The sequence below is a fragment of the Schistocerca piceifrons genome, chromosome 4 (assembly GCF_021461385.2).
Source record: "Schistocerca piceifrons isolate TAMUIC-IGC-003096 chromosome 4, iqSchPice1.1, whole genome shotgun sequence".
NCBI lineage: Eukaryota > Metazoa > Arthropoda > Insecta > Orthoptera > Acrididae > Schistocerca > Schistocerca piceifrons.
Genome location: NC_060141.1, coordinates 628,388,123 through 628,402,845, shown reverse-complemented (window position 1 = coordinate 628,402,845; position 14,723 = coordinate 628,388,123).

Below are 14,723 nucleotides of genomic sequence, written 5' to 3'. Positions count from 1 at the left end.
ACGTAATACCTGATTCTACAATTCGCAGAACCATGATTCGAAACCTTATCGTCACATTATTTCGTTATTGCAGTCCTTATTTAAGCTTTAGAGATGAATTCATGCTAGTTCCCCATCTTACCCCGCATATGGGGCAAGACGGGGAATTGTTATTTTATGTTTCAAATCGAGATATCCCTAACTAAATGTAACAAGTTTGCAGGTTTCTTTGCATGCTATTGTAATTCAATGGTTAAATAAACAGATGATAATCAAACCTACTTGAATTTGTTTATTTTTGTCCCTTTTGTAAGGGTTTAAAGTTAGCTTCCCCATCTTGCCCCGCCTTCCCCTAATTACCTTGATGGTATGGCATGTCTTGAGGCTCAGTTTGTTCAAAAATCCCGTTATCCATACATCTCTCCCTCTTATCAACGGCGGATTCCGGTTGAGATACCCGCATCAATATTTCATGACAATATTTGTAAATCATACAAGCAATACACTCAGGGAAGACGCAGAAAGCTTTCAGAAAAATCCTCCAAATATTTCGACCTCCAAATTTAAGACCCACCGATTTATATCGAACCAGAATTTAAAACTGAAAGATATTTCTACATATATTACATGGAAACAGACTACTTAAGAGACGACACACTGAAACGGAGCTCAACAAGAGTCTTCCAAATATTAATCTAAAGCGGTCCTAAGCGATTCGTGCCCATCAAATATCATCACACAAATTGCTCTCAGGTTTGGAAAAAGATACTATCCAGGCAAAGATACTATCAACAAATACGAAAGCTATGTGGGCAGATTTCATCATCAAGAAGTACCCAACTCTTACTAAGAAATGTAAAATCAAAATAAATCCCTCAGCCTTGTGCGGAGAGTGTGGTGTTCAAGAGTATGTGGAATACATACATCTATCTAAGAAAACGATAAGCATTTGAAACTGGGTGAGAAAAATCTCTCTATTATTAACAATGTCTCCACCAGGTAACCAATTTTTGTGAATTATCTGTGCCACTGAAAGCTTACTATGTAAAGAAAGACCCAGACTAAGTTCCATGGTCGTACCTTGACATTTCGATATAAATAAAACTTGTGGACTATACCTCGTATAAAGTGAAGGACTTCTAGGAAATGATATATCTTCAGAATAACGGGAGTGTAACATGTGGCATCTTTCTCACAACGATGTGTATTCTTTCCTCTATAATTATTCTTGTGGGTGGCCAGGGGACTGGTATAAAGTAATCTGCACTTACGTTTTCTAATTGACCTTACGTAACAGCTAAGGGACAAAATGAGTAAGTTTTAATCGAACATTATGTCTCTGAAACTAAAGATGGACAACGACAGCACTGATAGAGTAATCAGTGATGCACAGGGACACATTAGTATTTCTGGTAAACAAAGCAGTTACAGGAAACTCTAGCGCTATTCTGAAAGAAAGAGGGTCTAAAACATGAAAACCAGGATAACGACAGTTGACGATGTATTCCCCAACCTAAAAGGTTGCAGATACGCAGCAGTGCATCTGAATAAATTTAGATTAGTAATATCAAAATTAAAGTTTAACCTGTAGTCCTCTATAGCTGTGACATTAGGAAATTCACTCACCATTTCAAATTTTCATAACCGTACTTTTAGTAAATCTTTAAATGCATATGGGCAAAGGTGATTTCGCAAGAAAATGCGTAAAAAAATATCAAGAACAATGAAAGTTCCTTTAAAAGTTATTATTATTAACTCTAGTCACATTTTCTGTTACTGATTTTACATTGGCAGTTGCTTTCCTTGGATTGTCTGAAAGCTTGTTTGAGAAATTGCATGTATTGCAAACAACGATTCGAAACATGAGTTAAACTAACCCCGTGATTTCCACGAAAGTCTAGCGAGTCGCCTCATAAAAACAACCATATTCCATTTAGCTTCTCTTAAAAAATCGTAACACTTTATTTCATACTCCTTTCCTTCTCTAACATGAAATCTGATGAAACCTTAACTGATTGCTGGTCGTATGAAAGGATGTCTGTTGAAATCTGAAATGTATTTTCTACAGTTCTCTTTTGGCTTACTTGTGGCAATGAATAACGCTCGGGTGACTGCTCTCTGGAAACTGCTGCTGCTGCTATTGAAAGATACTAAAAGAGGGCATCTCATTTACTGCGCGGCAGACTAACTACAGGTGAACGTGTGCAATGAGTCCACGTAATGTGTCTGCGTTTCACATTGTAATTGTGAAACTTTATTTAATGAATGACAAAGATTGGAAAATGGATGATGACGAGAGGCTTCAGTCCGAAGGCTGGTTTGATGCAGCTCCCCATGCTACTGTATCCAGTGCGAGCCTCTTCTTCTCCGAATAACAACTCCAGTTTACATCCTACTGATTCTGCATACTGTATTCATGTCTTGGTCTCCCTCTACGATTTATACCGCCCCCCCCCCCACTCCCCTTCCCCGTCCAGTAATAATTACATGAGCTCTAAATGTATCAGAATGTGTCCTATCGACAGATCACTTCTTTTGGGCGAGTTGTGCCACAAATCTCTTGTCTCCCCAGTTTTTTTGAGTACGTGCTCATTGGTTACGTGATCGACCCATGTAATCATCAGTATTCTTCTGTCGTACCACTTTTCGAGAGCTGCTGTTGTCATTTTGTCTAAACAGTTTATCGTACACGTTTCACTTCCATACATGGCTTAACTCCAGAGAAATACCTTCAGAAAAGACTTCTTAACACGTATCTCTATATTCGATGTCAACAACAATTAAAAGACAACAGCACTCTGTCACTAATTCTTAACGAATTAACTGGGTTTCTACACTGCTAGGAGTGTCTTCCTCGGAATTTACATGAAAGAATGATCTATAACAGCCGGCCGCGGTGGTCTCGCGGTTCTAGGCGCTCAGTCCGGAACCGCGCGACTGCTTCGGGCGCAGGTTAGAATCCTGCCTCGGGCGTGGATGTGTGTGATGTCCTTACGTTAGTTAGGTTTAAGTAGTTATAAGTTCTAGGGGACTAATGACCACAGATGTTCAGTCCCATAGTGCTCAGAGCCATTTGAACCATTTCTTATCTATAACATGTTCACAGAATGACTAAAAACGTATGATAGAAATTATAAGTACGGAATTATCGTTAAAGACCGGCAGTACTTATATTAATTTGTAAAATAATAAATATGCCAAAAGGGCATTAGTCACAAAGATATTTAAGTAAAGAAACTGTGATGGGGAGCCACTAAGGGCTGCTCGTTACTTGCGTGGTGCACGTTGGGTAGAGCAAACCAAAGACTGCGATTCATTGGCAGAACACTTAGAAGGTGCAACAGATTATCTAAAGAGACTGCTTACACCACATTTGTCCGCATTATTTTGGAGTATTGCTGTGCGATGTGGGTTCCGCATCAGGTGGGTATGACCGATGACATCGAAAAAGTTCAAATAAGGGTGGTTCGTTCTGTATTATCGTGAATTAGGAGAGATGTGCCACAGATATGATACGTGAATTGGAATGGCAAACATTAAAACAAAGGCGATTTTTGTTGCGAAGGGATTTTTTTATAAAATTTCAATCACCAGTTTTCTCCTCTGATTGCGAAAACTATCTGTTGACACCGACCTACATAGTGAGAAATGATCATCACGATAAAATAAGATAAATCAGGGCTCGCACAGAAAAAATTAAGTGCTCGTTTTCCCGCGCGCCGTTCGAGAGTCGAGCGGTAGAGACAGGTTGAAGGTGGTTCTTTCAGCCCAGTGAATAGCAGAGTAGTCACGTAGATATAGGTACTGGCAGAACTGAAGCTATGGGGACAGGTCATGAGTCGTGTTTGGGTACCTCATATGGTAGGCCACTTGCCCGCGAAAGGCAAAGGTTCCGGATTCGAGTGTCGGTCCGGCACACCGTTTTAATCTGCCAGGAAGTTTCATATGAGAGCACACTCCGCTGCAGAGTGAAAATCTCATTCTGTAAAAGAGATTGCTTACCGCTGAGGATGAAACTTGGCGAATAATTTGCCATCGGAACTGTCCTATTCATGAACACAAATAAAAACATGAAGCCAGTGAATGATATATTATCTAACGATTGGAGATTGTTGTTGTAGTGGTTTTCAGTCCTGAGACTGGTCTGATGCAGCTCTCTATGCTACTCTATACTGTGCAAGCTTCTTCATCTCCCAGTACCTACTGCAACCTACATCCTTCTGAATCTGCTTGGTGTATTCATCTCTTGGTCTCCCTCTACGATATTTATCCTCCACGCTGCCCTCCAATACTAAATTGGTGATCCCTTGATGCCGCAGAACATGTCCTACCAACCGATCCCTTCTTCTAGTCAAGTTGTGCCACAAACTTCTCTTCTCCCCAATCCTATTCAATACCTCCTCATTAGTTATGTGATCTACCCATCTAATCTTCAGCATTCTTCTGTAGTACCACATTTCGAAAGCTTCTATTCTCTTCTTGTCTAAACTATTCATCGTCCATGTTTCACTTCCATACATGGCTACACTCCATACAAATACTTTCAGAAACGATTTCCTGACACTTAACTCTGTACTCGATGTTAACAAATTTCTCCTCTTTAGAAACGCTTTCCTTCCCATTGCCAGTCTACATTTTATATCCTCTACTTCGACCACCATCAGTTATTTTGCTCCCCAAATAGCAAAACTCATTTACTACTTTAAGTGTCTCATTTCCTAATCTAATACCCTCAGCATCACCTGACTTAATTCGACTACATTCCATTATCCTCGTTTTGCTTTTCTTGATGTTCATCTTATATCCTCTTTCAAGACACTGTCCATTCCGTTCAACTGCTCTTCCAAATCCTTTGCTGTCCCTGACAGAATTACAATGTCATCAGCGAACCTCAAGGTTTTTATTTCTTCTCAATGAATTTTAATACCTACTCCGAATTTTTCTTTTGTTTCCTTCAATGCTTGCTCAATATACAGATTGAATTACATCGGGGATAGGCTACCCTGTCTCACTCCCTTCCCAACCACTGCTTCCCTTTCTTGCCCCTCAACTCTTATAACTGCCATTTGGTTTCTATACAAATTGTAAATAGCCTTTCGCTCCCTATATTTTACCCCTGCCACCTTCAGAATTTGAAAGAGTATTCCAGTCAACATTGTCAAAAGCCTTCTCTAAGTCTACAAATGCTAGAAACGTAGGTTTGCCTTTCCTTAATCTAGCTTCTAAGATAAGTCGTAGAGTCAGTATTGCCTCACGTGTTCCAATATTTCTACGGAATCCAAACTGATCTTCCCCAAGGTCGGCTTCTACTAGTTTTTCCATTCGTCTGTAAAGAATTCTCGTTAGTGTTTTGCAGGTGTGACTTACTAAACTTATAGTTCGGTAATTTTCACATCTGTCAACACCTGCTTTCTTTGGGATTGGAATTATTATATTCTTCTTGAAGTCTGAGGGTATTTCGCGTGTCTCATACATCTTGCTCACCAGATGGTAGAGTTTTGTCAGGACTGGCTCTCCCAAGGCCGTCAGCAGTTCTAATGGAATGTTGTCTACTCCCGGGGCCTTGTTTCGAATCAGACTTTCAGTGCTCTGTCAAACTCTTCACGCAGAATCGTATCTCCCATTTCATCTTCATCTACATCCTCTTCCATTTCCATAATATTGTCCTCAAGTACATCGCCCTTGTATAGACCTTCTATATACTCCTTCCATCTTTCGGCTTTCCCTTCTTTGCTTAGAACTGGGTTTCCATCTGAGTTCTTGATATTCTTGGAAGTGGTTCTCCTTTCTGCAAAGATCTCTTTAACTTTCCTCAAAGCTACCCATTTTTCTTCTACTGTATTTCATTCCCCCATTCCTGCCATTTGTTCCCTTACGCCCTCCCTGAAACTCTCTACAACCTCTGGTTCTTTCAGTTTCTCCAGGTCCCATCTCCTTAAATTCCCAACTTTTTGCAGTTTCTTCAGTTTTAATCTACAGTTCATAACAAATAGATTGTGGTCAGAGCCCACATCTGGCCCTGGAAATGTCTTACAATTTAAAACCTGGTTCCTAAATCTGTCTTACCATTATATAATATATCTAAAATCTGTCAGTATCTCCAGGCTTCTTCCATGTATACAACCTTCTTATATGATTCTTGAACCAAGTGTTAGCTATGATTAAGGCTGCTTCCTCTTTCATTTCTTAGCCCCAATCCATATTCACCTACTACTATGATTCATTATTAAACCTACTCCTACATTACCCCTATTTGATTTTGTATTTATAACCCTGTATTCGCCTGACCAAAAGTTTTGTTACTCCTGCCAGCGAACTTCACTAATTCCTACTATATCTAACTTTAACCTATCCATTTCCCTTTTTAAATTTTCTAACCTACCTGTCCGATTAAGGGATCTGACATTCCACGCTCCGATCCGTAGAACGCCAGTTTTCTATCTCCTGATAACGATGTCCTCTTGAGTAGTCCCCGCCCGGAGATCCGAATGGGGGATATTTTACCTCCGGGGTATTTTACCCAAGAGGACGCCATCATCATTAACCATACAGTAAAGCTGCATGCCCTCGGGAAAAATTACGGCTATAGTTTCTCCTTGCTTTCAACCGTTCGCAGTACCAGCACAGCAAGGCCATTTTGGTTAGTGTTACGAGGCCAGATCAGTCAATCATCCAGACTGTTGCCCCTGCAACTACTGAAAAGGCTGCTGCCCCTCTACAGGCTCTGGCTCTCAACATATACCCCTCCGTTGTTGTTGCATCTACGGTATGGCTATCAGGATCGCTAATGCACGCAAGCCTCCCCACCAATAGCAAGATCCATAGTTCATGGGGGGGGGGGGGGGGGGATTCGAGATTAAACATGTATAAAATAGTTAACGCCACAACATAATTGTAGAAATCCCATTAATAGTTTTAGATGAAGGACTATTAGAAAGTCTATTTTGCAAGTCAAGAACAGCCACTGGACAGTTTGACTTTGTGATTTTTGCGCTGACTGATATTGGAAAGAGCCACGTCAATGTTGCAGTCATCATCACCTGAAGCCGATGAGAAATCAGTAATAACTGTAGGTATTCGACGGATCTTCTAGCCGTGAAAAATGGATTATATAGCTGCTGACCGAATACAAGCATCCAACATGTGGAAACGTATCAAGGATAACTTTTGCAAAATACACACCTTCTTTGTTAAAACTTGGCTAAAAATGAGAGAACGAATTTATCAGGATGTAGGATCGTTTAAAAAGGAACAGAGTGATCGTGCTCTCATTAGTTACAGCGAATGGGACATTTAGCCTATTAGCGAACACCAAAATGGAATCAGTATTTGGGTGTATTCTGAAGTACAACTAGCCCATATTTCTGAGGAAATGAAATAAACTTCCATAAGACCATTGTTTCTTTATCTTCTTTAAGATGACCACCACTTTCGCCGACCAACGACCACTGTTTAACTAACAATTTCCTTCCTTTAAGCAGCTATGACTGTTCACTACAGAGGAAAAATCAGAGCTGTTTGTTATTAGAAGTACAAATCATAATGAAATTTTAGGTGTTGTTGTGTGACATTGTCGATGAGAAACCTTAGAGCTACACAGTATTGTAATTTTCAATTCTATTATTGTTTGTTGTATTCTTAAAGTAAAATAAAACTTGATGTTATTTGACTAGAAAAGCGAATTTCTGTTATTAGAGAGAATGGAAAAGGAGAATCTCACTTCAGTGAGTTTAACTGGGGAAAAAGTTAAATGCAGAATATAATTATAAATCGAGGAAGGTAATTTAATGAATGCGAAGAAAACGCCAAAAACAGTTCAAGCAAAAAGGTGGTGGCAACCATTTTAAGACGTCATAATGCTGTTTTAGAGCGGTTTAATAGAGCACGTGTGAAAAGATTTGCGAATTAGTGGACCGATACCCTAAGTAAAAGCTATTAAATTTACGTCTGATCTTGGAATTCCTAATTTCAATGCAAGCAACGGTTGGTTGGACCGATTTCGTGTCCGACAGAGTATTGTTTTTCAAGCACTCTGTGGAGAAATTGCAGAAGTTAATCACGATACATTCTCCGACTGGATGCCAAGACTTACTGTAATTACAAGTGGATGTTGTGAAAGTGACATTTACAGCATGGATAAAAGTGGTTTGTGTTTAAAGATGTTTCAGACAAAACACCGACTGTAAAGGGTGATCAGTGCAAAAACGGCTAAATGGCGAAACAAAGATTAACCATCGGTCTTCGTGCTAACCTCTGCGATGACAAATGAGAACCACTAGTTATACATACAGCAAATCGTCCACGATACTTCAAAAACAACGGTATTTCCTTGCTTGCTGTCTCTAGGTATACAGCTAAAAATTGATGGATGATGTGTGATATTTTTCGTTCTTGGCTGAATGACTGAAATTCAGAAATGAGCATTCAGAAACGTAAAATCCAACTTTTCGAAGATAATGCACCATGTCAATGCAGCAAAAAGCTATCAAATGTGGAAGTAAAATCTCTTCCCGCCAACACATCATCATGTATTAAGCGTCTTGACCAAGGAGGGATCCGGTCTTTTAAATTAAACTACCGAAAGGAGCTTCTGCGTTCCCTAGTTGCAAAAATGGACAACGCCCATCCGTGTACGACCTAGCTAAGTCTGTGACATCAGATGATGCTGTCAGCTGGATTAAGAGTGCGTGGAATGGAGCGAGAAACGAAACAGATAGAAAATGCTTTATTAATTCTTGTTTTCAGTCTTTACAAAATGTGGATGCCGGAGAAGAAGAAGGTGGCGATGAATCAATGAACATCTTCAGTCACCTGTGCGATGCTGCCAATATTGAATTGGACAGTTCGCTAGTGGACGAAGAAATCTGATGCTTCAATAGTGGTGATAACTGGGGAGATGTCGTTGTGGAACTGAACCCAGACCCTCAGTGTAGTAATAATCAAAACAGTGATAGTGAAGATGACGCAATCTTTGTAGGCGAACCCTTACGAAGTATCGTTAGACACAAGCCCCTTGCTTCTGAGCTTTCTGACGAGAGACTGATATACTTACCATCTGAGGTAGAAAAGTAATATGAGAATGTGACTGTACAGAAACGTATGAAAAAGTGTGTGCAGATGCCAATTTCCGCGTATTTTACTACGTAAACGATTGGGTATGTACTGTCCTTTCACTGTGTATACAAGGGTTTTCCAGAAAGTAAGTTCCGATCGGTCGCTAAATGGAAACGACAGTGAATTCAGAGACATTTTATTTGCAAGAGTTAGCTACACTTTTCAGATACTTTTCTACATAGTCGCCGCTCCGACTTAGACATTTGTCGGAGCGTTATACTAAATTTCCAACACCATCGTCATAGAAAGCAGTCGCCTGTGCTTTCCGATATTTTCCACGCAGGTCCATAGCGCGTAGCCTGCGCCCAAGTGTTGTCTTCGTACCTAGTGTTTTATGTGAACGGAGATGATACTCAAGAAGAGCAAATTAGGGCTGTGTTGTGGGTGATCGAACACTTCCCATGAAAAGGCTGAAGGAGCGTCTTCGCCTTCCCTGCACAGTGCGGCTGAGAATTGCCATGAAGTAGGAAGTGCGTGGCAGTTGTGTTAGGTGGGCTGCATTCGTCGAGGCGAAGCCTCTCAGCGGGACCTCCTACTTGGAGGGAGACATCGTTGTTCCAGGCACCTTTACTCGCTCACAGTGCGCTTACAGCTGAAAAGAGCGTCTTCATGCGACCGACAATCATACTACAGACACTACCCATCACATCTATGCGAAGCTTCATCGGGTTTTCACTGTGGTGTCCATTTCGTGACCGATTGGAACTTACTTTCGGGACAACCGTCGTATTTTAGTTATCAGTCTTTCACTGGTTTGATGCAGCCCACCACCAATTCCTCTCCTTTGCCAACCCCTTCATCTCAGAGTAAGACTTGCAACCTACGTCCTCAGTTATTAGTTGGATGTGTTACAACCTCAGTCTTCCTCTACAGATTTTGCGCTGTACAGCTTCCTCTAGTGCCGTGGAAACTATACCGTGATGTCTTAACGTATGTCGCACCGTCCGGTTCCTTCATCTTGACAGTATTTTCCATATATTCCTTTCCTCGCCGTATCTACGGCACACATTGGTGTACAGGCAGACAAAATACACTCCTGGAAATTGAAATAAGAACACCGTGAATTCATTGTCCCAGGAAGGGGAAACTTTATTGACACATTCCTGGGGTCAGATACATCACATGATCACACTGACAGAACCACAGGCACATAGACACAGGCAACAGAGCATGCACAATGTCGGCACTAGTACAGTGTATATCCACCCTTCGCAGCAATGCAGGCTGCTATTCTCCCATGGAGACGATCGTAGAGATGCTGGATGTAGTCCTGTGGAACGGCTTGCCATGCCATTTCCACCTGGCGCCTCAGTTGGACCAGCGTTCGTGCTGGACGTGCAGACCGCGTGAGACGACGCTTCATCCGGTCCCAAACATGCTCAATGGGGGACCGATCCGGAGATCTTGCTGGCCAGGGTAGTTGACTTACACCTTCTAGAGCACGTTGGGTGGCACGGGATACATGCGGACGTGCATTGTCCTGTTGGAACAGCAAGTTCCCTTGCCGGTCTAGGAATGGTAGAACGATGGGTTCGATGACGGTTTGGATGTACCGTGCACTATTCAGTGTCCCCTCGACGATCACCAGTGGTGTACGGCAAGTGTAGGAGATCGCTCCCCACACCATGATGCCGGGTGTTGGCACTGTGTGCCTCGGTCGTATGCAGTCCTGATTGTGGCGCTCACCTGCACGGCGCCAAACACGCATACGACCATCATTGGCACCAAGGCAGAAGCGACTCTCATCGCTGAAGACGACACGTCTCCATTCGTCCCTCCATTCACGCCTGTCGCGACACCACTGGAGGCGGGCTGCACGATGTTGGGGCGTGAGCGGAAGAAGGCCTAACGGTGTGCGGGACCGTAGCCCAGCTTCATGGAGACGGTTGTGAATGGTCCTCGCCGATACCCCAGGAGCAACAGTGTCCCTAATTTGCTGGGAAGTGGCGGTGCGGTCCCCTACGGCACTGCGTAGGATCCTACGGTCGTGGCGTGCATCCGTGCGTCGCTGCGGTCCGGTCCCAGGTCGACGGGCACGTGCACCTTCCGCCGACCACTGGCGACAACATCGATGTACTGTGGAGACCTCACGCCCCACGTGTTGAGCAATTCGGCGGTACGTCCACCCGGCCTCCCGCATGCCCACTATACGCCCTCGCTCAAAGTCCGTCAACTGCACATACGGTTCACGTCCACGCTGTCGCGGCATGCTACCAGTGTTAAAGACTGCGATGGAGCTCCGTCTGCCACGGCAAACTGGCTGACACTGACGGCGGCGGTGCACAAATGCTGCGCAGCTAGCGCCATTCGACGGCCAACACCGCGGTTCCTGGTGTATCCGCTGTGCCGTGCGTGTGATCATTGCTTGTACAGCCCTCTCGCAGTGTCCGGAGCAAGTATGGTGGGTCTGACACACCGGTGTCAATGTGTTCTTTTTTCCATTTCCAGGAGTGTAAGTTGCCAGTACTACCGCCGTAGATCAGAAAGCGATAGCTTGTCCCTATGAAACATTAAGAGTGACTATCAATATAACTGTGGCACTTGCATGAAATGTTAATTTAACCACTAATTGCTTCAGGCGGCCTCACTTAATTGTCTATGGCTAGAGGACTTTCGCAAATTAATTGTACGCATTTATTATTTCATGAATAACACTTAGACAATATATTTCTTGAACTTTGACATTGTAAAAGAAACAAAAGAGCAAATTATTTATAAGGAAAAAGTAGGGTCGCCACCAGCATATTGTTGTACAGTACTGGCGAAATTAATGATCAGTTATCGTCAGAGCTAGTAAACTAACTCAACCGTAGTTTCTTCAAAACATTCAAAAATAAATAAATTAAAAGAACTTGTTCTGAGAACATAACGTCACTATGAAAACGAGAAGGAAACAACATTATCTCAAAATAAGTTATTCATCGTTCCACAGGTCATACATGAGTGGACCTTAACTAAAGTTTCCCCCGAATTTAATACGACAGAGAAGAAAGAAGTATTCAAACACTGGCGTGAAGCTTAACACAGAAATGTTACCCTCTGTCCTGAAACAGCTGAAATTCCTGTCGTCTGTCTAACAGACTGCAATGCGCGATTACTTTGTCTGCAACGAGTCTGCGCGATGTCGCCATACGTTGTGCTGCCGCAAGTTCTAGTGCTGTCTGGCGTAGGTAAGGCTGTTGCGTCTGCGACCGCGGAATGCAGTCATATTCTCATAAGCGATCGCGAGAAACTTATCCAAATTCCGAGGACTTCCAGATCAAACTCAGGTGACTTGGCATCAGGCCGAATTCGAAATCTGCTTATCAAAGTGGCGGCGGTAGTGCGAATAATGCCCAGCGCAGAGTCTCCTTGAGTCTCTCCAGAAACACCTCTCGCTTCTCTCCAGCACTGATGCTCTCGTCGCACTTTGTTTGGCCGAACACCGAAGAAACCTAACTGTCCCTCGAATGAGGAAACTGAAATAGAGTTCGCTAATCCCCCCCCCCCCCCAACCCTACAATATAAATGATAGAAAGACAATCGTAAACGTGCTTTCGCACCTGGGTCAGTCCTGAAAGCATGCTTTCAAGGCAATGTAAATATTCTGGGGTTTCTATATAATATTGCTAGCTATTTTCGGGCTGTACTCCGCAAGTAACATGGATTCCTAAGAATTTAAGGCCGTTCTTCTCAGGTAAAATTAAATGGAAATTTTCTCAGGTGCAGCTATTGTAATACATCAAAATTTCGGAGTGCTGTCCAGCAACAGGGCGAAACGGAAATTTCAGCACGTAGTCGTCCAGACCCCCTGTGACGCGTTAGGAACTTAAGAGGTTTCCGCTTTTCCGTATTCGGAAGCTTTCCGCTTTCTATTGTGTGAACATGAGGCGGACAGTCCAGCAGAACCCTATTGTCCTTCCAGAGCCCCGGATAAGACTGGCCAACTTATACTCGTGTTACTCCCGCTGGAACAGCCAGCTCTGTTTCTGAATCGCCGCTAGCGCGCCTACCCAGTAGGAATAGTTCATTTCTTCTCGAAGTTCGAGGTGCCCTTGAGCAGGAAGCAACAAGATGCAGAAGGTTTTGTAAATATAAATAATGACAGGTTTCCTCACTATCAGAATTGAGTTCAAATAAAATCTATTGTTAACCCTGATACCTCATGTAGTTAATCGTGAGGACAATTTAATCAAGGCAAATGTCGTCTGGATCGAAAGAGAGGATGAAGGTGATAACGTATGTAAATAATTATTTAAATAGGAATAGAAACGTGAGAGGACGACCTGGCACCGACCGACATCTCGAAAAAGATAAAAAAACTACTGGTAAATACTAGTCATGTCTTGTGGGTCTCCCAGGTGAAAGTACGTGAGAAGATGAATTGACTGCCAAAATAGAAAGGAAACCACCTATCACTGGGACGGTGGACTTGCCGACAAAGGTACTTTGGTAACAGACAACATTTTCGACTGGAATTACGAACTGTTAACATATTCAACTCAGTCAGCTCGTCGAGCGCCATTTGAATTCCATTAACCTCCACTGATGAAATATTTCTGGACAGAGTTTTCGAGTCCAATGACGAAACTACAGAAGTCAAAGATTATGCACATATTTCAGAATTGTTCTTCCGGGATGGAATTGACTGTTAAAATGTTTGACATATTTCTTTTACCTAAGAGGGGAGTACTGTACAAAAAGTGCAGCCTTTGACTGCCTTTTTTCACTCGTGTTATCGTTTCTGGTAAACTAGGGTGGAAGTTAGCCTTTGGTGGGTCCTATTTAGGGCAGATTGATTTACATTTGTCAATATTAAAAAGGAGAGAATTTTGATCTCCATTACCCTCAAGAGGATTCACGCTCATACTGTGGAGCCGAGCTGATTTCTCATAAATACAATTGCTACAGAAATTATGTGTTAACCCCTCCAAAATAAGTGAGCTGGGAAGGGAAATTAACTTATGGTCATGAACTAAGAAGACAATTTGCTAAGCTACACTCCTGGAAATTGAAATAAGAACACCGTGAATTCATTGTCCCAGGAAGGGGAAACTTTATTGACACATTCCTGGGGTCAGATACATCACATGATCACACTGACAGAACCACAGACACATAGACACAGGCAACAAAGCATGCACAATGTCGGCACTAGTGCAGTGTATATCCACCTTTCGCAGCAATGCATGCTGCTATTCTCCCATGGAGACGATCGTAGAGATGCTGGATGTAGTCCTGTGGAACGGCTTGCCATGCCATTTCCACCTGGCGCCTCAGTTGGACCAGCGTTCGTGCTGGACGTGCAGACCGCGTGAGACGACGCTTCATCCAGTCCCAAACATGCTCAATGGGGGACCGATCCGGAGATCTTGCTGGCCAGGGTAGTTGACTTACACCTTCTAGAGCACGTTGGGTGGCACGGGATACATGCGGACGTGCATTGTCCTGTTGGAACAGCAAGTTCCCTTGCCGGTCTAGGAATGGTAGAACGATGGGTTCGATGACGGTTTGGATGTACCGTGCACTATTCAGTGTCCCTCGATGATCACCAGTGGTGTACGGCCAGTGTAGGAGATCGCTCCCCACACCATGATGCCGGGTGTTGGCACTGTGTGCCTCGGTCGTATGCAGTCCTGATTGTGGCGCTC